General features: G+C 39.8%; 1 protein-coding gene across 1 annotated transcript in view; it reads left to right on the plus strand.

Annotated features, from left to right (window-relative positions):
* The window catches only part of ST8SIA6 (ST8 alpha-N-acetyl-neuraminide alpha-2,8-sialyltransferase 6), a 382,325-nt gene that overhangs the window by 312,597 nt on the left and 42,233 nt on the right, over window positions 1-27,495 (plus strand). The window lies entirely within an intron of this gene.

Genomic DNA, 27,495 nt, shown 5'->3' on the forward strand with positions numbered 1-27,495 from the left:
TCATCTTGTTTGTAAAATCAGTTCATTCATTTTGGAAAGCAAATTAGGAATGTACAATAAACACACAACCTGCCCTGTATTTCCTCTAAAGAATGTACACTTTTTTTAACCCATCTACCCAATTAAACAAATGTTTATTAAGGTTAAGATTTGTACAATTACTAGGTTTTTGAACAAAAGGGTTCAATCCAAAAAGCCAAACACAAAAAGCAATGAGGTTGATTACAATCCAATGATGACATGAGGCCTGGTTCCCTAAAGCTCTCTGGTCTGGTGAAACTTTCTAAGTTTTGTCAGTACTACTAAGAATTTTAGAAACATAAATTCTTTCTTAAAGGGACATGAAAGCCACTTTCTTTCCAATGGCATGGAGAATCCACAAATCCATTCTAATTACTAGTGGGAATTCAATTTCTGGCCACCAGGAGGAGGCAAAGAACACCCCAGCAGAGCTGTTAAAGGGACAGTCTAGTCAAAATTAAACTTTCATGATTCAGATAGGGCATGCAATTTTAAACAACTTTCCAATTTACTTCTATTATCTAATTTTCTCAATTCTTTAGATATCCTTTGTTGAAGAAATAACAATCAACATGTGTGAGCCAATCACACAAGGCCTCTATGTGCAGCAACCAATCATCAGCTACTGAGCATATCTACATATGCTTTTCAGCAAGTGATATCAAGAGAATGAAGCAAATTAGATTATAGAAGTAAATTAGAAAGTTGTTTAAAATGACATGCTCTTTCTAAATCACGAAAGAAAAAAATTGGGTTTCATGTCCCTTTAAGTATCACTCCTACTTCCCATAAGCCCCCAGTCATTCTTTGCCTTATACATTGGTAGGATGTGTGAAGTGTCTGAAGATATTTAATCATTTTATGGATACTTTACCCTGCAAGCAAGGATTGGGGCTATGCTGGGTCCATGTAATTCTCTTTACTAAGAGTAATGGTGGCTTTTAGCAGTTAGAAGGTGGTGAGGTGGTCCTTGTTTAACTTCTAACATCAATGCTACCCCTTTTATAGAAAACCAGGGTTGGTTACTCTGTATTTCTTTTTCTACAGGTACCTGTCATAAGTTGGTGAATCTGTCACACCTAAGAAGCTGTTCCTGCCCTGCCGCCAGATCCACAGGTAAGTGCTACTCCCCTTGTAGGTTCGAAGGTCTTAGCACTTTTGAGGTTAATCTCTCTGTGGGCATTAGTTGGCACTTATATATCTCTTAATTTGGAGATATTTCAAGGGTAGCATGACAGGGCACTGGAGCTGCAGAGGAGTTAAGGGGTTAATCGTATTCCCTTTTTTATTATGAAGCTGGCTAAGAGAGTGGGGGATTTTTTTATTGAACTGACAATTATTTAATGCTGCCTAGATACGGGTGTTATGTTTTAAGGCTTAATCGCCCTACGAACATTTACTTTTTATTTTTTCACTGGGACGGCAGCGCAGTGTGATTCACGCGCTTTTCACTTCCAATCGGAGAGAGTGGAGTCCTTCTTATCAGTCAACGGAGCAGTTAAATGTTCCTGAAAGCAATACTGACTGTTTCTACTTTGAGGCCATTATCGAGTCTACAGACTTCTTAGCCTCTACAATGTGAATAACTCTGGTCACCGGTGCGGTAAGCTTTCACCTTTTTAAAAGGTACAGACCATCGTTTCTGTAGTTGAGCTTAATCTTAGTTTTCTATACTCTGAGATTAATATTAATTTCTATTGGGAACCAATTTCATTATTATGGACCCTGATAATAATCTAGCAATATCTTTTGACAAATGTTTGTACTGCTTGGAGGCTCAAATCATTCCTCCTGTACAGTTTTGTTCCACATGCTTAAATAAGATGTTATTGTCTAAGGATAAAGATACCCTCTAAGAGCCATCTGTCTCTCAGGATAATGCTGTCCGTACCATGCCTCAGCTTTCTCCTCAAACTTCCCAAGCTTTAGCAGTTTTACATGCAATGCCCTCTGGTTCCTTTCAACAAGTTCCTGGGGGTGTTTATTTACCAGGAGATTTTGCTGTGCAAATAACTTCTGTGGTTTCTGCAGCCTTATCAGCCTTTCCTGTAGCTGGTAAGAGAAAGAGGAAATCTAAGAACATATCTCATACAAAGAGTTCTGTGTTAGTAAGCCTTTCTCAGTTATCTGAGGAGGATCATTCCTCAGTGGCTTCTGAGGGTGAGATCTCTGACTCTGAGACTGCGGTTGCTAGTACAGCAGATCCAGGGGAGGTTAATTTTAGGTTTAAGCTGGAGGCTGGAGCACCTCCATTTACTCTTGAAAGAGGTCCTAGCTACATTGGAGGACTCTGACTCTACTGTCGCTGAGACTCCTAAGAAGTCTAATAAACTTAACAGAGTGTTTGATGTCATACCTACATCTGTAGAGGTATTTCCGGTTCCAGATCGTATGTCGGACATTATAGCTCAGGAATGGGAGAAGCCAGGGATCCCTTTTTCCCCTTACCCTGTTTTAAAGAAGATGTTTCCTGTTGCTGACTTGTGGTGCACTGTGCCTAAGGTAGAGGGCGCTATAGCCACTCTAGCCAAGAGAACAACTATCCATCTTGAGGATAGTTCCTCTTTCAAGGACCCTATGGATAAGAAACTGGAAGCTTACTTAAGAAATATGTATATTCATCAGGGTTTACAATGGCAACCAGTTACAAGTATTGCTACGGTTGCGGGTGCAGCCTCTTATTGGTGCGACTCCTTGTCCGGCTTAATTTCAGAGGAGACTACCATAGAGGAGATCCAGGATAGGATCAAGGCTCTAAAGCTGGCTAGTACTTTTATCTGTGATGCCAGCATGCAAGTCGTTAGACTCGGAGCCATAATTTGCCAAAAGTTAGGCTGGGAGCCAAAAAAATCAGTGGCTCAGTGTATGGAAGTAATTGGTCTAATGGTTGCTTCCATGGACATTATTCTTTTTGCTTGTTTCCACTCTGAGACCTCTACAGTTATGCATGCTCAGACAATGGAATGGAAACTACTTGGATCTCTCTCAGATGATAGTTCTAGACTCCCTAATGAGAGACTCTCTATCCTGGTGGATCTCTCAGGACTATCAGGGAACATGCTTCCTGAGACCATCCTGGGTGATTGTGACCACAGATGCCAGCCTGTCGGGCTGAGGAGCAGTTTGGGGTTCTTTAAAGGCTCAGGGTCTTTGGACTCGAGAGGAGTCTTTTCTCCCAATAAATATCCTTGAGTTGAGAGCAATCTTCAATGCCCTAACAGCTTGGCCTCAATTGTGTTTCTCAGGTTCCAGTCAGACAACATCACCTCAGTTGCGTATATCAACCACCAGGGAGGAACTCAGAGTTCTTTAGCTATGAAGGAGGTGACTCGCATTCTCCAGTGGGTGGAGTCTCACGATTGTCTCCTCTGTGCCAATCACATCCCAGGAGTGGACAACAGGGAAGCAGATTTTCTGAGCCGGCAGACCTTTCATCTAGGGGAGATGGCTCTCCATTAAGAAGTATTCACAATGATAACCCTCAGGTGGGGGTTTCCAGAGTTGGATCTGATGGCATCTCATCTAAAAGCCAAGCTTCCAAGGTACGGGCCAAGATCAAGAGATCCACAAGCAGCTCTGATTGATGCTCTGGCGGTTCCTTGGGACTTCGTTCTTGTGTACCTATTTCCTCTGTTTGCTCTCCTTCCTCGAGTAATTGCTCGTATCAAACAGGAGAGGGCGTCAGTGATTATAGCCCCTGCCTGGCCTCCCAGGATCTGGTTCATGGATCTGGTGAAGATGTCATCTCTTCCCCCTTGGAGGTTGCCTTTGAGGAAGAACCTTCTGCTTCAGGGTCCCTTCCTCCACCCATATCTAGATTCTCTGAAACTGACTGCTTGTAGATTGAACGCCTAGTCTTGGCTAGGCGTGGTTTTTCTGAGAAGGTAAAAAAATATATATAGTGTGTAATAACACACCAATCCTCTAGGGGGCGCTCTTAATGATTATATTGCAATAAAAAAAATTTCATCATATCATCAATTTCAAGGAGAGGAGACAATGGCACTACTCACTTAATGATGTGTTATAACGTTCCCCTACTGGTATTGATATACTGTAATGTGAATTATCTAATAGGGGTAGGTGCTTGTACCTGGGGACAAACTATACAAAAAATCAGTGAGGGACTGACAAAAGGGTACAAATATAGCACTCTATGAACGTTATTATTGGTGCAAAAATTGGGAAATTAAAATATAACTTTTACTAGATCAAGTTAAAAACAGGGGATTAACAAACATAATTAAAAGTATAAATTTGGATCCACCACTTTTTAACCAGATACTGTCACTGCTGGTTAATAGAGACAAACACCTTTGTTAGGTATATGTGAGTCTCTTGTAAATCAAATGACAAGATTATCTCTTGGCATATTACTCATATAAGGTAATAGTACTCCTAATTCAAGGTAGGTTTGGAGGCCACTGATAAATTACAGTGAATTAAACTGTCACAAGTAAAAGGTCAGATAGACTGTTGGTGGTTATCCATGAATATCTTGGTAGTTTGCACTGAAATATCTTTACCTATGGTTGTAAGGAGTTGTGAACTCAGATATTAAATTACCTGTTAATACCGTTTAATGAAATATTGCTCCTAAGTATCTGTGTTCATAAGGATAAGTATTGTGCTGCCCACACTAATATAGAGAGTGGGATATCTCACACATTACTGATTTTTACCTGTTAATACCATTAATATCTGACACACTCCTAATTTTTACCTGTTAATACCGTAAAGATGGGTATTAGATTTATCTAAAGTATTTGGTAGGAAGTCCGTTACCTCATAGGTGTCACTAAAATAATGTGAATTAAAGTAAATTTGGCTCTATTACCCACTATATTTTGTGAATAACTTGGATACTGTATATACTAGGCCTGGCCTAGATCAACACCTATATTGCCTATGAGTAAGCAGGGTTTGTGGTATACCTTGTGTGGCTCGATCAGCTTACAGCTTGCCTGTGGTTGTAAGGAGTTGTGAACTCAGATATTGAATTACCTGTTAATACCGTTAGTGAAATATTGCTACCTGAGTATCAATGTTCTTGAGGATAAATATTGTACTACCCACGCTAATATAGAGAGTGGGATATCTCATACATTACTAATTTTTACCTGTTAATACCGTTATTATCTGACACACTCCTAATTTTTACCTGTTAATACCGTAAAGATAAGTACTGATTTTCAAAGGGCCTTTGATACAGCCACCACGGCGAAACGCGTCAGTGGCGTCCCCCTGTTCTTCCCTAATTGTTGTTTTTAAATCAATTTGTTGATCCACCATTCTTTTTCAAATGACAATATAAAATGGTATTAAAATAGTTTCTGCCGCAATAGCGGTGTCTAGTCTAAGCTGATCGAGCTACACTAGGTATACCAAAAACCTTGCTTACTCATAGGTAATATAGGTATTGATCTAGGCCAGGCCTAGTATATATAGTATATATAGTATTCAAGTTATTCACAAAATATAGCTGGTAACAGAGTCAGTTTTACCTTAATTCACAATATTCTAGTGATATCTATTAGGTAACGAACTTTCTACCAAATACTTTAGAAAAATCAGTACTTATCTTTACGGTATTAACAGGTAAAAATTAGGAGTGTGTCAGATAATAACGGTATTAACAGGTAAAAATTAGTAATGTATGAGATATCCCACTCTCTATATTAGCGTGGGTAGTACAATATTTATCCTCAAGAACATTGATACTCAGGTAGCAATATTTCACTAACGGTATTAACAGGTAATTCAATATCTGAGTTCACAACTCCTTACAACCACAGGCAAGCTGTAAGCTGATCGAGCCACACAAGGTATACCACAAACCCTGCTTACTCATAGGCAATATAGGTGTTGATCTAGGCCAGGCCTAGTATATACAGTATCCAAGTTATTCACAAAATATAGTGGGTAATAGAGCCAGATTTACTTTAATTCACATTATTTTAGTGACACCTATGAGGTAACGGACTTCCTACCAAATACTTTAGATAAATCTAATACCCATCTTTACGGTATTAACAGGTAAAAATTAGGAGTGTGTCAGATATTAATGGTATTAACAGGTAAAAATCAGTAATGTGTGAGATATCCCACTCTCTATATTAGTGTGGGCAGCACAATACTTATCCTTATGAACACAGATACTTAGGAGCAATATTTCATTAAACGGTATGAACAGGTAATTTAATATCTGAGTTCACAACTCCTTACAACCATAGGTAAAGATATTTCAGTGCAAACTACCAAGATATTCATGGATAACCACCAACAGTCTATCTGACCTTTTACTTGTGACAGTTTAATTCACTGTAATTTATCAGTGGCCTCCAAACCTACCTTGAATTAGGAGTACTATTACCTTATATGAGTAATATGCCAAGAGATAATCTTGTCATTTGATTTACAAGAGACTCACATATACCTAACAAAGGTGTTTGTCTCTATTAACCAGCAGTGACAGTATCTGGTTAAAAAGTGGTGGATCCAAATTTATACTTTTAATTATGTTTGTTAATCCCCTGTTTTTAACTTGATCTAGTAAAAGTTATATTTTAATTTCCCAATTTTTGCACCAATAATAACGTTCATAGAGTGCTATATTTGTACCCTTTTGTCAGTCCCTCACTGATTTTTTGTATATCATATCATCAATGTAAAACATTCAACATAAGGAATCTAATATAATAAAATTATTCATTTAACCTAAAAATAAAATAAAAGTCCATACAACCAATAGTGTCCAAAAAATGAAAATAGCTCCAAAAGGATGTTATGGTCAGCTCTCTGTCATAGGAGGGTCAGGATCCTAATGATACGATTGGTCTAGAAGAAAAGAACAGAGAGTTGCTTAATGGCCTAATACCAAACACACAGGGTGGGTATAAGTATGCAAGAAATATACTCACAAACAAACTGCACCCTAAGGTGCAAGAAAGCAGACTGGAACCTCACAGTTGCAATAGCCACAGGCTGGAGCTTCTCAGCCGCCCAGCTGACTGATTCCAAAGGTTTCAGCAAACAAAAAATTGTTCCCAAAAAAGACTAAGGGATAAAGAATATCCCCAGATAAAACACAGCAGCAAGTGTACAAATAAAAAATACTTTATTAAAAGCAATGCGTTTCTCAGCCTCTATGGTGCTGTTTCCTCAGGCTAATGGATAAAAATAATGAACATACACATGAAAGAAGCTGATTGGAGGGATATTGATAGGGATCATATGTATCCAATCTAATTAGCATAGTTGCTATGGAAACCCTGGTAAGCATACAGAGTGATCTAGCCAGTACCACTGTTATTTAAACAATGAAATAAAATGTCAAAACATCCATATCTATCATATATTGTATACAGAGTTTCACAATGTTTGTACCCCCCATGTATACATTGTGCATCGAAATATATCCCCACATAAACACATTAGGGAAATCACAAAAAGTCCATATCATAAAAGAAATAAACGCAACTTGAAACTGCTAAATAGACCCCCACCCCCTCCATTCTCTCGCGGACAATAGTGATAGCCAAAACTAAGTGCACATTGTGTAGTGTTATCAAAGTGCATCTTGCACTGGTAAAGCCTTCTAACCGCTGTATAGTTGATCCTTTTGTGGCTGGTCTGTGCAGAAAAAAGGCTGCTGTCAAAAGACATCCGGGTATCGTGGAACCGCCCACACATTTGTCAGAGGAGATACTGGCCATTGATTGTTCATCAGCCTCACAAAGCAATAAGGATCAGTAATTGCTTTGTGAGAATAAGTTTTCTTATGATCGCTTGTTTTTTGTCACTATGATGTTAACTATCATTTTATTTCATTGTTTAAATAACACAGTGTTACTGGCTAGATCACTCTTTATGCTTACCACGGTTTCCATAGCAACTATGCTAATTGGATTGGATACATAGGATTCCTATTAATATCCCTCCAATCAGCTTCTTTCATGTATTTTATATAGCAAGTGTATGTTCATTATTTTTTATCCATTAGCCTGAGGAAACACTCCATAGAAGCTGAGTAACGCGTTGCTTTTAATAAACTATTTTTTATTTGTACACTTGCTGCTGTGTTTTATCTGGGGATATTCTTTATCCCTGAGTCTTTTTTGGGAACAATTTTTTGTTTGCTGAAACCTTTGGAATCAGTCACCTGGGCGGCTGAGAAGCTCCAGCCTGTGGATATTGCTCCTGGAGGTGCTTAGAAATATGTAAGTGTGCCTAATTCCTTTATACACACATTTTGTACAAAACTGTGCTAGACTATGTTGGCTCTGTATCCCTTCTTCTAGGAACACTTTTGACCCCACAGGCGAGGATTCCTCTTTGGATTTCTGGCTGCGCTTATTCATTTTGCTGGGCAACTGTGAGGTTCCAGTCTGCTTTCTTGCACTGCAGTTTGTTTGTGAGTATATTTCTTGCATACTTATACCCACCCTGTGTGTTTGGTATTAGGCCATTGGGTGCCTCTGTGTTCTTTTCTTCTTTTTTTTCTGAGAAGGTCATTGATACTATGCTTAAGGCTCGTAAACCTGTTACTCGCAAGATTTACCATAACGTATGGCGTAAATACCTTTATTGGTGTGAATCAAAGGGTTTCTCTTGGAGTCGGGTGAGGGTTCCCAGCATTTTGTCTTTTCTTCAGGATGGCCAGGAAAAAGGTTTGTTAGTCAGTACTCTGAAGGGTCCGATTTCTGCGCTGTCTATTCTTTTGCACAAACGTTTGTTCAATCTTTTGCTCAGACCTTGGTCAGCATCAGGCCTGTGTTTAAATCTTTTGCTTCTCCTTGGAGCCTTAACCTTGTTCTTAAAGTTTTGCAGCAGGCTCCATTTGAGCCACTGAGGTCTATTTATTATATGTCTGTCAGACCTGATCCGACAGTGCGGATCAGGTCCGACAGACATCGCTTAATGCGGAGAGCAATACGCTCTCCGTATTTAGCATTGCACCAGCAGGCCGCCAGCAGGAGGGTGTCAATCAACCCGATCATACTCGATCGGGTTAAATTCCAGCGATTCCTGTCCGCCTGCTCAGAGCAGGGCGGACAGGGTTATGGAGCAGCGGTCTTTAGACCGCTTCTTCATAACTGGTGTTTCTGGCGACCCTGCAGGCTTGCCAGAAACACGGGGCGTCAAGCTCCGTACGGAGCTTGATAGATAGGCCCCTATGCATTCAGTTGATATTAAGTTGTTATCTTGGAAAGTTTTGTTTCTCCTTTATATTTCTTCTGCTTGCAGAGTTTACGAGCTTTGAGCTCTGCAGTGTGATTCCTCTTACCTTATTCTTCATGCAGATAAGGCAGTCCTTCGTACTAAGTTGGGATTTCTTCCAAAGTAGTATCGGATCACAACATCAATCAGGAACTTGTTCCTTTGTTTTGTCCTAATCCTTCTTCTCAGAAGGAACGCCTGTTGCATAACCTGGACATTGTGCGTGCTCTAAATTTTTTATCTACAATCAACTAAAGATTTTCGGCAATCTACTGCCCTGTTCATTGTTTTCTCTGGTAAGCATAAGGGTCAAAAGGCCACTTCTTCTACTCTTTCTCTCTGGTTGAGAAGTGTTATCCGGTTAGCTTATGAGACAGCTGGACAATAGTCTTCTTGAGAAAATTACGGCTCATTCCACTAGGGCGGTCTCTTCTTCCTGGGCCTTCAAAAATAAAGCTTCTGTGGAGCAAATCTGCAAGGCGGCCACTTGGTCATTGTTGCATACCTTTTCCAAATTCTACAAATTTGATACTTTTGCCTCGTCTGAGGCTTCTTTTGGGAGTAAAGTTCCTTAAGCGGTGGTGCTGTTAAGGTTCACCTGTCTTGTTCTCCCGCCCTTCCAATCTGTGTCCTCTAGCTTGGGTATTGGTTTCCACTAGTAATTAGAATGGATTCATGGACTCTCCATGCCATTGGAAAGAAAACAAAATTTATGCTTACCTGATAAATTATTTTCTTTCCTGGCATGGAGAGTCCACGACCCACCCTTAATTTGAGTTAATACAGATTTTTTTTTTTATAAACCTCAGGCACCTCTATGCCCCTGTGTCATCTTCTCTTTCCATATTCCTTCAGCTGAATAACTGGGAGCTTATGGGAAGTAGGATTGATACTTAACAGCTCTGCTGGGGTGTTCTTTGCCTCCTCCTGGTGGCCAGGAGTTAAATTCCCACTAGTAATTAGAATGGATTTGTGGACTCTCCATGTCAGGAAAGAAAATAATTTGGCAGATAAGCATACATTTTTATTTTTTTTATTTTATGATTCACTTAGAGTATTTAATTTTAAACAATGTTCCAATGCACTTCTGTTATCAATTTTGCCTCACTCTCTTGGCATCCTTTGTTGAAAAAGGAGCAATGCACAACTGGGAGCAGGCTGAACACATTGGTAAGCCAACACAAGAGGCATATGTGTGCAGCCATTAATCAGCAGCTAGCTCCCAGCTTCTAAACCTACTTTGGTATGCTTTTTAACAAAGGATACCAAAAAAACTATGCAAATTAGATAATAGAAGTAAATTGGTCCTATAATTTATTTTATTTTACCAATGTTAATGTTATTCAGCTAAAAATAATTTCTAGATGTGAGTGGCATGTGTATATAAAGAAACATTTTACGTTTTATGGACAGTAAGTTCAACATCTGGTATAAGTAATGAGTGCTAAAGGGGTATTCTTGTAGCAAATTAGTTTCTAAAGTTTATTAACCACTTCGATGCGCATGACGAGCTAAATCTCGTCATGCACATCGCAACCTGTAGGTGCATGACAAGCCCTTTTCATCATGCATGGGCTCGCAGATCAACCGCTGTTTTCGGCAATCTCCTGCCCTACTGGCTGGGATCAATTGTTGCCTAGTGTGTGGCACTCCCTGGCTTCATGGCAGTGCCAGTTACGTCACCATGTACGTGGGACGTGGGTGGTGACATTACAAAGGGGGCTGAACTAAGAAGCTCAGTGTAGCTGCAAGGGAGCTGGATGGGGAGGTTCTTAAACTCGCCAGTCTCAGCTCCCATAGCAGCTGTAAACCTCCAAGATATCGGTATTATACTTCTGGCCGATCGGGAGGTATGTTTTTTTATAGGCTCCATCTTTTAGTTGGCCGCCCGGGAGTTTCTGTCTGATACGCCCACGATTGGCGGGACTATGGTATATGTTCAGGCGGCCCCATTTTTACTATTTTGCCGCCCGGGAGTTTTTCAGTCTGATACGCCCACGATGGGCGGAGCTAGGCTATGTTACTGAAAGTTACGTGCCTTTTTATGCAGTCCCGGTACGCAATGTGAAGCACTCCGTGACTGAGTCTTGTCATAATGTTACTATGGCAATTTGCAAAAAGGGTTTAGTTTGGAACATTGTTTGCCTTTTGTCGGTCAGTCTTACTTTAGCTGACACGAAGGGACAACGATTGCAATTGAATTGCGTAGTAAATCACTGCTTACAGTATCACCCGTTTTCTTGTTAAACATGTGAAAAGCCATACTACATCTGTTTACATAATTGCCGTTAATGACACAAAGATGGGTCTCTACAGTGGTGGAGAACATAAATCTGGTTCTCTCACTTTATTTGTGTTTAACATCTGAACGTTAATTCAATGAGAGCGGATGCAGCCCACAATGCTTCTAAATTATTAGTCTGTGGTTTTCATTTGTTGGAACTTAACCCTCACTTCTTAAGTAGACAGTAGTGTTTACTTTCATCCTTATACTGGGTGTTTTCCGATCATTATGACTTTGCATGTAACATAGGTGCACAAAAATATCATTCTTTTGAATTAAAAGTGACAGTAAAGTTTTTTTGTGGGGTTCCTTTTATTGATACATTTCAGCTGTTTATTGTATAATACATCTTTGTACTTAACATGGAACAAGTGTACTCATGGAATAAGGATATTTTCTGACCCACATGCGGTGCTCTGCGGTTCCTTGCAATTTTCATAGGGATTGTGTGCACACTGCAGGGTTCCTTTACTGTACATAGCAGTGTCTATTACCAGCAAGGTTAACATGATACTGGAAAATTTCTGACACAGAAATAAGATGATTTAAAGTGACAGTACCGTTTGTGTGTTTATTTTTATTAAAACTTTACACTCTTTTTTCTGTCCTCCTCCTTTTATGGCGTTGACAATGATCATCTTATGCTACAAACCTATAGGCCTCTATTTATCAAGGTCTGGCGGACCTGATCCGACAGTGTGGATCAGGTCCGCCAGACCTCGCTGAATACGGAGAGCAATACGCTCTCCGTATTCAGCATTGCACCAGCAGCTCACAAGAGCTGCTGGTGCAACGCCGCCCCCTGCAGACTTGCGGCCAATGGGCCGCCAGCAGGGGGTGTCAATCAACCCGATCAATCGGGTTGATTTCCGGCGATGTCTGTCCGCCTGCTCAGAGCAGGCGGACAGGTTATGGAGCAGCGGTCTTTGTGACCGCTGCTTCATAACTGCTGTTTCTGGTGAGTCTTCAGACTCGCCAGAAACACGGGCTGTCAAGCTCCTTTCGGAGCTTGATAGATAGGCCCCATAGTGTTCACCAGATGTTTGGACGCACATGCAATGCCCTGCGCTTCTTCGCATACTCCGTAAGGAGTCATTCTTTGCATATCATGCATTCTAGGGTTTTCCCATGTGGAAACTTACCTTACTAGAGGAATTATTTTCACCTTAGCGCAGGTGTAATCTATCCTAGTATGCCCTGTGAGTCATACGAAATAGAAAGGTCCGTATTCCCTATACTTAAGGAGAAGACATTATCTAGGGTGATAGGAGTAGTTCCCAACTTAGCTAGAGAACTACTTTCTTGTTTGAGACTAGTTAGATTCTCTAAGGTTATCTCAAAGATTGGGAAAGGGATGTACGCCAAGGTTTACCTTGACTTACAACTATGTACTTTCTACCATCCTTAGCAGGCGGCATTTTGGTTTGATGCGTTGTCTGATACTTTTCAGTCAGACACTCTCCTGTATGAGATCCAGGATAGGATAAAGGCTGTCAATTGACTAAGTTCCTTTATTTCAATTTCTTTCCTTGAAGTTTTACAATGGGAGCGTAGGTTTCAGGTTTCTCTGTCCCAGCTCTCTGAGCCTCATGGTATAGGACTTGTTATATAAGTCTACATTTTTAACGATTCATTACAAGAAGACCTTGTTGGAACCTGGCTGGCTGAAGATGTTTTCTTCTGAATTTTAAAAAAATTTAAAAATATAGAATAGCCTGCTGTCGGATCAAGGACAACATGAAGAACATGTCCCCGATCTTGGATCAGATTTTATAGGGGGCAGTCTTTCGGTTTTCTTCAGGCTTGGATTCGAGATGTTCAGGTTCCCTGGAAAATGAAAAATAGTTTCTCAGAGATCACAGTGGACTGGTTTCTGATTTCAAGATTCTTTGTAGACCAGATCTCCCTTCCATGGGAGTACTTGGCCTGCTCAGATACAGGGGCAGGGTTTTTTATTCAAATCTGTTTGTAGTTCCCAAAGAGGAGGGAACCTTCAGACCTATTTTAGACTTTGTGACTCTAAACAAGTTTATCAGAGTTCCATCTTTCAGGATGGCAACTATTTGTACTATCCTTCCTTTGATCCAGGAAGATCAATTTATGACGACAGTGGATCTAAAGGATGCATAGCTTCATGTTCTTATCTACAGAGATCATCACAAGTTACTGAGGTTTGCCTTTCTGGACAAACATTTTCAGTTTGTAGCTCCCCTTTGCGGTCTGGCCACGGCGCCCAGACTTTTCACAAAGGTTCTGGGTTCTCTTCTGGCGGTTCTCAGACCACGGGGCATTGCGGTGGCGCCTTACCTGGACGATATTCTGATCCACGCCTTATCTTATCAACTAGCAAGGTCTCATAGCGAGGTGGTGCTAGCCTTCCTGAGAACTCATGGGTGGAAGGTAAATCTGGGAAAGAGTTTGTTAATTCCTCAGACAAGGGTACCCTTTCTGGGAACTCTAATCGACTTTGTCAATGAAGATTTTTCTGATGGAAGTCAGAAAATTAAAAATTCGGACTACATGTCGAGCCCTTCAGGCCAATCCTCGGCCGTCAGTGGCTCTGTGCATGGAGGTAATCGGATTGATGGTGGCAGCAATGGACATTGTACCGTTTGCATGTTTTCATCTCAGGCCTCTGCAACTAAACATGCTCAGGCAAGGGAATGGGGATTCTACTGATTTATCTCCTCGAATAACCGTTAGGATGGGAAGCAGTCTGGAGCTCTTTAAGGGCTCAGGGAGTATGGACTCAAGCAGAATCTCTCCTTCCTATCAACATTCTTGAGTTGACATTATTCGATGCACTCAGGCCTGGCCTCAGTTGGCCTTGGCCCGATTCATCAGATTTCAGTAAGACAACATAACGACAGTGGCTTACATCAATCATCAGGGAGAAACAAGAAGTTTGTTAGCGATGTTCGAGGTAGCCAAAATAATTCAGTGGGCAGAGGCTCACGCTTGCCATCTGTCGGTGATCTACATCCCAGGGGTGGAGAACTGGGAGGCAGATTTTCTAAGCAGGCAGACTTTTCTTCCGGGAGCTCCATCCGAAAAAAATTTCAAGTCTGATTCTCAAATTGGGTCGGCCGGAGGTGGACCTTATGGTGTCTCGTCAGAATGCCAAGCTTCCGAGGTATGGTCCAGGTCCAGAGATCCCCAGGCCGAAATGATAGATGCCTTGAATCTTATCTAAGGAAGGCCTATTTATATTCAGGTCATCTTCTCAGACCTTCAATTTCTTTGGCTGATGTTGCGGTGGCATCAACTTTCTGGTTGGAGAATTTAGCGCAACAAGAATTGGATTCTGACATATCTAGCATTATTCGCTTACTGCAAACATGCTAATCATTTTATTTGTGGTGTTAGATCCATGTCTTTAGCTATATTAGCTAGAAGAGCTTTGTGGCTTAAATCTTGGAATGCTGATATGACATCTAAAATCTAGATTACTATCTCTTTCTTTCCAAGGTAATAATTTATTTGGTTCTCAGTTGGATTCTATTATTTCAACTGTTACTGGGGGAAAGGGAGTTTTTTTCTGCCTCAGGATAAAAAACCTAAGAGTAAATCTAAGGCTTCTAACCGTTTTCGTTTCTTTTGTCAGAATAAGGAACAAAAACTTAATCCTCCCCCCAAGGAATCTGCCTCCAATTGGAAGCCTTCCTCAATTTGGAATAAATCCAAGCCTTTTAGGAAACCAAAGTCAGCCCCTAAGTCCGCATGAAGGTGCGGCCCTCATTCCAGCTCAGCTGGTAGGGGGCAGATTAAGGTTCTTCAAGGATTTTTTGGATAATATCTGTCCAAAATCATTGGATTTAGAGCATTGTCTCTCAAGGGTATCAAATAGGATTCAAAATAAAGACCTCCTGTGAGAAGATTTTTTTCTCTCACACATCCCTGTAAATCCAGTAAAAGCTCAGGCTTTCCTAAGGTGTGTTTCAGACCTGGAGTCTTCAGGGGTAATCATGCCAGTTCCTCTTCTGGAACAAGGTTTGGGGTTTTATTCAAATCTATTCATTGTCCCAAAGAAGGAAAATTTATTCAGACCAGTTTTGGATCTGAAAATTTTGAATCGTTATGTTAGAGTGCCAACTTTCAAGATGGTGACTATAAGGACTATTCTGTCATTTGTTCAGCGGGGACATTATATGTCCACAATAGACTTGCAGGATGCATACCTTCATATTCCGATTCATCCAGAACATTATCAGTTTCTGAGATTCTCTTTTCTAGACAAGCATTACCAATTTGTTGCTCTTCCATTTGGCCTAGCAACCGCTCCAAGAATCTTTTCAAAGGTTCTGGGTGTCCTACTCTCTGTAATCAGAGAACAGGGTATTGCGGTGTTTCCTTATTTGGATGTTATCTTGGTACTAGCTTAGTCTTTACGTACTGCAGAATCTCACACAAATCAACTAGTGTTGTTTCTTCGGAAACATGGTTGGAGGATCAATTTACCAATTAGTTTCTTGATTCCTCAGACAAGGGTCACCTTTTTAGGCTTCCAGATAGATTCAGTGTCCATGACTCTGTCTCTAACAGACAAGAGACGTTTTAAATTGGTTGCAGCCTGCCGGCACCTTCTGTCTCAGTCATTCCCTTCAATGGCTATGTGCATGGAAGTTTTAGGTCTCATGACTGCAGCATCAGACGCGATCCCCTTTGCTCGTTTTCACATGAGACCTCTTCAGCTTTGTATGCTGAATCAATGGTGCAGGGATTATACAAAGATATCACAATTAATATCCTTAAATCCCAATGTACGACACTTTCTGACATGGTGGATAGATCACCATCATTTAGTTCAAGGGGCTTCTTTTGTTCAGCCAACCTGGACTGTGATCACAACAGATGCGAGTCTTTCAGGTTGGGGAGCTGTTTGAGGATCTCTGACAGCACAAGGGGTTTGGAAATTTCAAGAGGCGAGATTTCCAATAAATATTTTAAAACTCTGTGCAATTCTCAGAACTCTTCAGTTTTGGCCTCTGTTAAAGAGAGAACCGTTCATGTGTTTTCAGACAGACATTTTCACAACAGTGGCATATGTCAATCATCGGGGTGGGACTCACAGTCCCCAAGCTATGAAAGAAGTATCTCGAATACTTGTTTGGGCAGAATCCGGCTCCTGTCTAATCTCTGCGGTGCATATCCCAGGTGTAGACAATTGGGAAGCGGATTATCTCAGCCGCCAGACTTTACATCCAGGGGAGTGAACTCTCCATCCAGATGTTTTTTCTCAGATTGTTCAGATATGGGGTCTTCCAGAGATAGATCTCATGGCCTCTCATCTAAACTTCCCAGATACCTATCCAGGTCCAGGGATGTTCAGGCAGAAGCAGTGGATGTTGGTGTTATCATCCTGCTTATATCTTCCCGCCTCTAGTTCTCCTTCCAAGAGTGATTTCCAAAAATCATCATGGAACATTCATTTGTGTTGCTGGTAGTGCCAGCATGACCACACAGGTTTTGGTATGCGGATCTGGTTCGGATGTCCAGTTGCCCGCCTTGGCCACTTCCGTTATGGCCAGACCTACTATTTCAAGGTCCGTTTTTCCATCAGGATCTCAAATCATTAAATTTGAAGGTATGGAAATTGAACGCTTAGTACTAAGTCATAGAGGTTTCTCTGACTCAGTGATTGATACTATGTTACAAGCTCGTAAATCAGTCTCTAGGAAGATTTATTATAGAGTTTGGAAGACTTACATTTCATGGTGTTCTTCTCATAAATTCTCCTGGCATTCTTTTAGAATTCCTAGAATTTAACAGTTTCTTCAGGATGGTTTGGATAAGGTTTTGTCTGCAAGTTCCTTGAAAGGGCAAATCTTCGCTCTTTCTGTTTTATTTCACAGAAAGATTGCTATACTTCCTGATATACACTGTTTTGTACAGGCTTTAGTTCGTATTAAGCCTGTCATTAAATCAATTTCTACTCCTTGGAGTCTTAATTTGGTTCTGAAGGCTTTACAGGCTCCTCCATTTGAGCATATGCATTCTTTGGACATTAAACTACTTTCTTGGAAAGTGTTGTTCCTTTTGGCTAGCTCTTCTGCTAGAAGAGTTTCTGAGCTATCTGCTCTTTCTTGTGAATCTCCTTTCTGATTTTTCATCAGGATAAGGCGGTTTTGCGGACTTCATTTGAATTTTTACCTAAGGTTGTGAATTCTAACAACATTAGTAGAGAAATTGTTGTTCCTTCCTTGTGTCCTAATCCTAAGAATCCTTTGGAAAGATCCTTACATTCTTTGGATGTGGTGAGAGCTTTGAAATATTATGTTGAAACTACTAAAGATTTCAGGAAGTCTTCTAGTCTATTTTTTATATTTTCTGGTCCTAGGAAAGGTCAGAAGGCCTCTGCTATTTCCTTGGCCTCTTGGTTAAAGCTTTTTGATTCATCAAGCTTATTTGGAGTCGAGTCAAGCCCCGCCTCAGAGAATTATAGCTCATTCTACTAGATCAGTCTCCACTTCGTGGGCTTTTAAGAATGAAGCTTCAGTTGTTCAGATTTGCAAAGCAGCGACTTGGTCCTCTTTGCATACATTTACTAAATTCTACCGTTTTTATGTATTTGCTTCTTCGGAAAGCAGTTTTTGGTAGAAAAGTTCTTCAGGCAGCTGATTCAGTTTGATTCTTCTGCTTTTGATTTAAGTTTTTTTCTTTCAAAAATGAAAATAAACTTATTTTTTTGGGTTGTGGATTAATTTTTTCAGTGGTATATGGCTGTTTTTATTTTATTCCCTCCCTCTCTAGTGACTCTTGAGTGGATAACTCCACATCTTGGGTATTGATATCCGATATGTCACTAGCTCATGGACTGTTGCCAATTACATGAAAGAAAACATAATTTATGTAAGAACTTACCTGATAAATTCATTTCTTTCATATTGGCAAGAGTCCATGAGGCCCACCCTTTTTATGGTGGTTATGATTTTTTGTATAAAGCACAATTATTTCCAAATTTCCTTTGTTGATGCTTTCTACTCCTTTCTTTATCACCCCACTTCTTGGCTATCCGTTAAACTGAATTGTGGGTGTGGTGAGGGGTGTATTTATAGGCATTTTGAGGTTTGGGAAACTTTGCCCCTCCTGGTAGGATTGTATATCCCATATGTCACTAGCTCATGGACTCTTGCCAATGTGAAAGAAATGAATTTATCAGGTAAGTTCTTACATAAATTATGTTTTTTCAAGGAGAATCTAAATACCAATTTTCATGTCTGTAAAATAGTCAGTTTTTAAAATATAGGTATCCTCATAAAAAAGTTCACCCCCTTTTTTCACCCCCTTAGGGACGTAATTTTCAAAAATCCTTCCTTAGTGGGTGCCTACATTATAAAAACTTCCAAATTTCACGTTCCTAGGTTAAACAGCTTGAGCTGGGCGTTGAGTCAGTCAGGACTTCTTCTTTTATATATATAGATAAGCATGTACATACAGTATCTCACAAAAGTGAGTACACCCCTCACATTTTTGTAATTATTTTATTTTATCTTTTCATGTGACAACACTGAAGAAATGATACTTTGCTACAATGTAAAGTAGTGAGTGTACAGCCTGTATGACAGTGTACATTTACTGTCTCCTCAAAATAACTCAATACACAGCCATTAATGTCTAAACCATTGGCAACAAAAGTGAGTACACCCCTAAGTGGAAATGTCAAAATTGGTCCCAATTAGCCATTTTCCCTCCCCGGTGTCATGTGACTCATTAGTGTTACAAGGTCTCAGGTATGAATGGGGAGCAGGTTTGTTAAAGTTGGTGTTATCGCTCTCACACTCTCTCATACTGGTCACTGGAAGTTTAACATGGCACCTCATGGCAAAGAACTCTCTGAAGATCTGAAAAAGAGAATTGTTGCTCTACATAAAGATGGCCTAGGCTATAAGAAGATTGCCAAGACCCTGAAACTGAGCTGCAGCACGGTGGGCAAGACAATAGAGTGGTTTCACAGGACAGGTTCCACTCAGAACAGGCCTCGCCATGGTCGACCAAAGAAGTTGTGTTCACGTGCTCAGTGTCATATCCAGAGTTGTCTTTGGCAAATAGGCGTATAAGTGCTGCCAGCATTGCTGCAGAGTTTGAAGGGGTGGGAGGTCAGCCTATCAGTGCTCAGACCATACGCCGCACACTGCATCAAATTGGTCTGCATGGCTGTCGTCCCAGAAGAAAGCCTCTTCTAAAGATGATGCAAACATTTTGCTGAAGACAAGCAGACTAAGGACATGGATTATTGGAACCATGTCCTGTGGTCCGATGAGACCAAGATAAACTTATTTGGTTCAGATGGTGTCAAGCGTGTGTGGCGGCAACCAGGTGAAGAGTACTAAGACAAGTGTGTCTTGCCTACAGTCAAGCATGGTGGTGGGAGTGTCATGGTCTGGGCCTGCATGAGTGCTGCTGGCACTGGGGAGCTACAGTTCATTGAGGGAACCATGAATGCCAACATGTACTGTGACATACTGAAGCAGAGCATGATCCCCTCCCTTCAGAGACTGGGCCGCAGGGCAGTATTCCAACATGATAACGACCCCAAACACACCTCCAAGACGATCACTGCCTTGCTAATGAAGCTAAGGGTAAAGGTGATGGACTGGACAAGCATGTCTCCATACCTAAACCCTATTAAGCATTAGCGGGGCATCCTCAAATGGAAAGTGGGGGAGCGCAAGGTCTCTAACATCCACCAGCTCTGTGATGTCATCATGGAGGAGTGGAAGAGGACTCCAGTGGCAACCTGTGAAGCTCTGGTGAACTCCATGCCCAAGAGGGTTAAGGCAGTGCTGGAAAATAATGTTGGCCACACAAAATAATGACACTTTGGGCCCAATTTGGACATTTCCACTTAGGGGTGTACTCACTTTTGTTTCCAACGGTTTAGACATTAATGGCTGTGTGTTGAGTTATTTTGAGGGGACAGCAAATTTACACTGTTATACAGGCTGAACACTCACTACTTTACATTGTAGCAAAGCGTCATTTCTTCAGTGTTGTCACATGAAAAGATGTAATAAAATATTTACAAAAATACGACCTCCTTTGCTGGTTTAGAATCTTCAAAATCATCCAGTATATTTAATTTTTAAGGTTAAAGAGATATGAAACCAAAAAAAATTATTTTGTGAGTCAGAGTATACCATTTTAAAAAAGTTTCCAATTGACTTCTCTTATCAAATTTGCTTAATTCGAATGATATTCTATGTTGAGGAGATACCTAGGTAGGTGCATCTGTAGCACTACATGGTAGGAAATAGTGCTGCAATCTAGTGCTCTTGCAAATGGATAACATTCTTGCAAAGCTGCTGCCATATAGTGCTCCAGAAATAGGCTGGCTTCTAAGCATAAGTCCCTGCTTTTCAACAAAAGATACCAAAGAAAAAGAAAAATTGATAATAGAAGAAATTTAGAAAGTTGTTTAAAACCACATGCTCTCTATGAAAAAGGAAGAACATTTTTGAGTGTCATATCCCTTTAACTGTTACGCTGTCTTTGTGTCTGTGTGTTTACTTGTATACTGTATATGCCATACTGTCTTTTATAGGAAAAAATAAGAGTCGTTGGCACTACGTTTGTAAATAAGGAAAGAAGGTCAAAATAGACTGGTGCTACCCCTATAAAGAGTACATTATTTAACACTAAAGAGAAGAGGAAGGGGTTAATAGCACTCAACCTACCTATATAGAAGTAATATAAAAAATAAACTTTATTATAAACTTAGTTAAAATGCAGTTAAAGTATACTGCTATTCACACTACAATCCCACAAAATCCTTAAGTGAATTTAAAATGCTGTGTGTCACTCCCATGTTTCCGGGCCGATATCTGGAAGCGTCGGCTTCAGGTGACAGGAGTGACAACAGCGGCAAGACCAGTTACTAAAATTAGCAACCGACACGTTTCTGCCGTTAACCGGCCTTTCTCAATGTTGACTTGAACATAATTGGTTTAAAACGAACAAGCTGAAGCATTCTAAACTACTGCCTTATAAACCTCCTTCAGTTAATAAGTAGCCAATCATAACTAGCCTTGCGTTACACACCTTCTCCTACGTCAGTCATGGGGGCGTGTGTTGCTGCCGAGAGTTATCATTATTGGCTGTTAAACCGGTGGTGTATAAACTATAGCAGTAGTGATACACACCTTTGAAATAATCGTTGTTAGCCTATTGTGGGAAAGTTTTGTTTGAGACGAGCTTGATGGGATATATATGTGTTTATATAACGATATTATGAACACATCCATTGTTGTTACTTTAAAGTAGATGATCGTGCGCGTAGTGACTTTAACTTGAACTGTGATAATAGTGACTTATATACAGTTAGGTGGGATGATATTGCCGTTTACTGCTACTAAATTTCAAAGGGGAAGTTATCCTAAAAATCAAGATTATATTGAAGATCATATGGTGTTAAGGGAGAATAGTAATCTTATAAGTATAGTATCCATCTGGATTACTAATTTATATCCCGGCCTCGTATTATTGGCGTAATCATAATAATATTGCAAGCTGTTCATGACTTAAATAATACTTAAAGCGCATTTGTTCTAATTATGATTCATCTCTTCGATGTTCACCATTTATTGTTATGCATATTTATGGTGGAATGAAAGGCAGTGTAAACACAAAGATGATTAAAGAACATGGTATTGTCTTAAGTATATTAATAACCGTTGCTAGCTACGCTCTTATGTAAAGCTTTGTATGTAATGTTAATTTAAGACAGTCAGTCCCTTTTGACAAATGAGTAGCAGTATCATCTTGCATGCAGTTATGTAGAACTATAATGTTAATTATACTGTCTTTAATTTCAAATAATAAGCAAAACAAGCGACATTAATTACATTTTTTTTTATTTCTTTTTATTGAGAGAATATAAGTGCATACATAGACAACATCTGTTCGCCATGCAAATGGTATTGAATTAAGAGAGGGGACACATCAAATCATAATGAAATCATGATGACAATCTGTACCCCTCATGAGCATTGTAAACACAATTTTTTCATATGCAGTGAATCTCTCATTTTTTTTATTTTTACCCTAGAGAAGACTACTTCTCTCTACTAATCATTAAATAAAACATATTAACATTGTAACTGTAAACTTTAACAAATTCTAAATGAGCATAATTCATTAATTACATTTTAATTTATATGCAAATCTTTAAATATTATGCATTCTTCGTATCAATGCATCATTTTAAATATTGAATATTTATATATATTTATATATATTGATTCCTATGGGGAAATAAAAGTTATGTTTACACCTAACACCCTAACATGAACCCAGAGTCTAAACACCCCTAATCTTATACTTATTAACCCCTAATCTGCCGCCCCCGACATCGCCGCCACCTACATTATACTTATTAAACCCTAATCTGCTGCTACGGACATCGCTGCCACCTACATTATACTTATTAACACCTAATCTGCTGCCTCCAACATCGCAGACACCTACATTATATTTATTAACCCCTAATCTCCCTCCCCCAATGTCGCTGCAACCTACCTACATTCATTAACCCCCTAATCTGCCGCCCCCAACGACACTGCCACTATAATAAACATATTAACCCCTAAACCACTGCACTCCTGCCTCGCAAACAGTATTTAAATATTATTAATCCCAATCTGCTGTCCCTTACATTGCCGCCATCTACCTACATTTTTTAACCCCTAATCTGCCGCCCCCAACGTCGCCGTCACTATACTAAATGTATTAACCCCTAAACCTAAGTCTAATCCTAACCCTAACACCCCCTAACTTGAATATAATTACAATAAATCTAAATAAATATTAATATTATTACCTAAATAATTCAAATTTAAAACTAAATACTTACCTGTAAAATAAACCCTAACGCCTAGATTTAGAGTTTTGCGGCCAAGGGGGTGCGTTAGCTACGCGTGCTTTTTTCTGGCCGCACCTTTTAAATACCGCTGGTATTCAGAGTTCACAGAATGGCAGGGTTTTCAGTGCGTTAGGCTCCAAAAAGGGAGCGTAGAGCATAATTTAACGCCCCTGCAACTCTCGATACCAGCGGTGCTTACGGACGCGGCCAGCCTCAAAAACGTGCTCGTGCACGATTCCCCCATAGGAAACAATGGGGCTGTTTGAGCTGAAAAAAAAACTAACACCTGCAAAAAAGCCACGTTCAGCTCCTAACGCAGCCCCATTGTTTCCTATGGGGAAACACTTCCTACGTCTGCACCTAACACCCTAACATGTACCCCGAGTCTAAACACCCCTAACCTTACACTTATTAACCCCTAATCTGCCGCCCCCGCTATCGCTGACCCCTGCATATTTTTTTTAACCCCTAATCTGCCGCTCCGTAAACCGCCGCTACTTACATTATCCCTATGTACCCCTAATCTGCTGCCCCTAACACCGCCGACCCCTATATTATATTTATTAACCCCTAATCTGCTGCCCCCAACGTCGCCTCCACCTAACTACACTTATTAACCCCTAATCTGCCGACTGGACCTGAGCGCTACTATAATAAATGTATTAACCCCTAATCCGCCTCACTCCCGCCTCAATAACCTTATAAGAAATAGTATTAACCCCTAATCTGCCCTCCCTAACATTGCCGACACTTAACTTCAAGTATTAACCCCTAATCTGCCAATCGGAGCTCACCGCTACTCTAATACATTTTTTAACCCCTAAAGCTAATTCTAACCCTAACCCTAACACCCCCCTAAGTTAAATATAATTTTATTCTAACAAAATAAATTAACTCTTATTAAATAACTTATTCCTATTTAAAGCTAAATACTTACCTGTAAAATAAACCCTAATATAGCTACAATATAAATTATAATTACATTGTAGCTATTTTAGGATTAATATTTATTTTACAGGCAGCTTTGTAATTATATTAACCAGGTACAATAGCTATTAAATAGTTAAGAACTATTTAATAGTTACCTAGTTAAAATAATAACAAAATTACCTGTAAAATAAATCCTAACCTAAGTTACAATTAAACCTAACACTACACTATCAATAAATTAATTAAATAAAATACCTACAATTATCTACAATTAAACCTAACACTACACTATCAATAAATAAATTAAATACAATTCCTACAAATAAATAAAATTAAATAAACTAACTAAAGTACAAAAAATAAAAAAGAACTAAGTTACAAAAAATAAAAAAATATTTACAAACATTAGAAAAATATTACAACAATTTTAAACTAATTACACCTACTCTAAGCCCCCTAATAAAATAACAAAGCCCCCCAAAATAAAAAAATGCCCTACCCTATTCTAAATTACAAAAGCTCAAAGCTCTTTTACCTTACCAGCCCTTAAAAGGGCCCTTTGCGGGGCATGCCCCAAAAAATTCAGCTCTTTTGCCTGTAAAAAAAAACATACAATACTACCCCCCCCCAACATTACAACCCACCACCCACATACCCCTAATCTAACCCAAACCCCCCTTAAATAAACCTAACACTAAGCCCCTGAAGATCTTCCTACCTTGTCTTCACCTCGCCGGGTTCACCGATCGATCCAGAAGAGCTCCTCCGATGTCTTGATCCAAGCCCAAGCGGGGGGCTGAAGATGTCCATGATCCGACTGAAGTCTTCATCCAAGCGGGAGCTGAAGAACTTCTTTTTTATTTTTTGTACTTTAGTTAGTTTATTTAATTTTATTTATTTGTAGGAATTGTATTTAATTTATTTATTGATAGTGTAGTGTTAGGTTTAATTGTAACTTAGGTTAGGATTTATTTTACAGGTAATTTTGTTATTATTTTAACTAGGTAACTATTTAATAGCTATTGTACCTGGTTAAAATAATTACAAAGTTGCCTGTAAAATAAATATTAATCCTAAAATAGCTACAATGTAATTATAATTTATATTGTAGATATATTAGGGTTTATTTTACAGGTAAGTATTTAGCTTTAAATAGGAATAATTTATATAATAAGAGTTAATTTTTTTTTGTTAGATTTAAATTATATTTAATTTAGGGGGGTGTTAGTGTTAGGGTTAGACTTAGCTTTAGGGGTTAAAAAATGTATTAGAATAGCGGTGAGCTCCGGTCGGCAGATTAGGGGTTAATGTTTGAAGTTTGGTGTCGGCGATGTTAGGGAGGGCAGATTAGGGGTTAATACTATTTATTATAGGGTTAGTGAGGCGGGAGAGAGGCGGATTAGGGGTTAATAACTTTATTATAGTAGCGGTGCGGTCCGCTCGGCAGATTAGGGTTTAATAAGTGTAGGTAGGTGGCGGCGACGTTGGGGGGGCAGATTAGGGGTTAATAAATATAATATAGGGGTCGGCGGTGTTAGGGGCAGCAGATTAGGGGTACATACAGGGAGTGCAGAATTATTAGGCAAGTTGTATTTTTGAGGATTAATTTTATTATTGAACAACAACCATGTTCTCAATGAACCCATAAAACTCATTAATATCAAAGCTGAATAGTTTTGGAAGTAGTTTTTAGTTTGTTTTTAGTTATAGCTATTTTAGGGGGATATCTGTGTGTACAGGTGACTATTACTGTGCATAATTATTAGGCAACTTAACAAAAAACAAATATATACCCATTTCAATTATTTATTTTTACCAGTGAAACCAATATAACATCTCAACATTCACAAATATACATTTCTGACATTCAAAAACAAAACAAAAACAAATCAGTGACCAATATAGCCACCTTTCTTTGCAAGGACACTCAAAAGCCTGCCATCCATGGATTCTGTCAGTGTTTTGATCTGTTCACCATCAACATTGCGTGCAGCAGCAACCACAGCCTCCCAGACACTGTTCAGAGAGGTGTACTGTTTTCCCTCCTTGTAAATCTCACATTTGATGATGGACCACAGCTTCTCAATGGGGTTCAGATCAGGTGAACAAGGAGGCCATGTCATTAGATTTTCTTCTTTTATACCCTTTCTTGCCAGCCACGCTGTGGAGTACTTGGACGCATGTGATGGAGCATTGTCCTGCATGAAAATAATTTTTCTTGAAGGATGCAGACTTATTCCTGTACCACTGCTTGAAGAAGGTGTCTTCCAGAAACTGGCAGTAGGACTGGGAGTTGAGCTTGACTCCATCCTCAACCCGAAAAGGCCCCACAAGCTCATCTTTGATGATACCAGCCCAAACCAGTACTCCACCTCCACCTTGCTGGCGTCTGAGTCGGACTGGAGCTCTCTGCCCTTTACCAATCCAGCCACTGGCCCATCAAGACTCACTCTCATTTTATCAGTCCATAAAACCTTAGAAAAATCAGTCTTGAGATATTTCTTGGCCCAGTCTTGACGTTTCAGCTTGTTTGTCTTTTTCAGTGGTGGTCGTCTTTCAGCCTTTCTTACCTTGGCCATGTCTCTGAGTATTGCACACCTTGTGCTTTTGGGCACTCCAGTGATGTTGCAGCTCTGAAATATGGCCAAACTGGTGGCAAGTGGCATCTTGGCAGCTGCACGCTTGACTTTTCTCAGTTCATGGGCAGTTATTTTGCGCCTTGGTTTTTCCACACGCTTCTTGCGACCCTGTTGACTATTTTGAACGAAACGCTTGATTGTTCGATGATCACGCTTCAGAAGCTTTGCAATTTTAAGAGTGCTGCATCCCTCTGCAAGATATCTCACTATTTTTGACTTTTCTGAGCCTGTCAAGTCCTTCTTTTGACCCATTTTGCCAAAGGAAAGGAAGTTGCCTAATAATTATGCACACCTGATATAGGGTGTTGATGTCATTAGACCACACGCCTTCTCATTACAGAGATGCACATCACCTAATATGCTTAATTGGTAGTAGGCTTTCGAGCCTATATAGCTTGGAGTAAGACAACATGCATAAAGAGGATGATGTGGTCAAAATACTAATTTGCCTAATAATTCTGCACTCCCTGTAAGTATAACGTAGGTGGCGGTCGGCAGATTAGGGGTTAAAAAAATTTAATCGAGTGGCGGCAATGTGGGGGGAC

This window comes from Bombina bombina, chromosome 5, assembly GCF_027579735.1.
Source record: "Bombina bombina isolate aBomBom1 chromosome 5, aBomBom1.pri, whole genome shotgun sequence".
Lineage (NCBI taxonomy): Eukaryota > Metazoa > Chordata > Amphibia > Anura > Bombinatoridae > Bombina > Bombina bombina.